This window comes from Cebus imitator, unplaced genomic scaffold (genome assembly GCF_001604975.1).
Source record: "Cebus imitator isolate Cc_AM_T3 unplaced genomic scaffold, Cebus_imitator-1.0 Scaffold40, whole genome shotgun sequence".
In the NCBI taxonomy this organism is placed as follows: domain Eukaryota; kingdom Metazoa; phylum Chordata; class Mammalia; order Primates; family Cebidae; genus Cebus; species Cebus imitator.
The window spans coordinates 1058632-1059627 of NW_016107355.1; positions in this window are offsets into that span (position 1 = coordinate 1058632).

Here is a 996-nt window from a genome sequence, read left to right on the forward strand (position 1 = left end):
AATCTAGCATGTTCTTCACATGTACCCCAAAACCTAAAATGCAATTAAAAAAAAAGACACATGCATGTGTATGTTCACTGCAGCAGTATTCACAATAGCAAAGACATGGAATCAACCTAAATGCTCATCAATGATAGACTGGATAAAGAAAATGTGGTGTATACACACCATGGAATTCTATGCAGCCATAAAAAGAAATGAGATTATGTCCTTTGCAAGGACATGGATGGAGCTGGAGGCCATTATCCTTAGCAAACTAACACAGGAACAGAAAACCAAATACTGCATGTTCTCACTTATAAGTAGAAGCTAAATGATGAGAACACATGGACACATAGAGGGGAACAACACTCACTGTGGCTTATCAGAAGGTATAAGGTGGGAGGAGGGAGAGAATATGGAAAAATAACTAATGGGTATTAGGCTTAATGTCTGAGTGATGGAGTAATCTGTATAACAAACCCCAATGACACAAATTTACCTATGTAACAAACCTGCACATGTACCCATAAACTTAAAATAAAAGTTAATAAAAAAGGAAAGGTTGTTGATAAGGCTTCCCAATGGAAGGCCATAGAGAAATAGTAACCCTGCAAGGAACTAAAATTGTAGAATGACAATTGTTACAGAAAGAAGACTTCATTTAATTGAAGAAATACCTAATAACTATCTATTATGTGCATAGCATCATGTTAGGTGCAAAAAAATGAGAAAAAAATAAACATTTTAAGAAAAGAAGTGGCTGGGCATGGTGGTGTGCAGCTGAAATCCCAGCTACTTGGAGGCTGAGGTAGGAGGATTGCTTAAGCCCAAGAATTTGAGACAAGCCTGGGCAGCACAGTAAGACCCTGTGTCTCAAAAAAATAAGAAAAGAAACACGGGCCGGGCGCGGTGGCTCAAGCCTGTAATCCCAGCACTTTGGGAGGCCGAGGCGGGTGGATCACGAGGTCAAGAGATCGAGACCATCCTGGTCAACAAGGTGAAACCCCGTCTCTA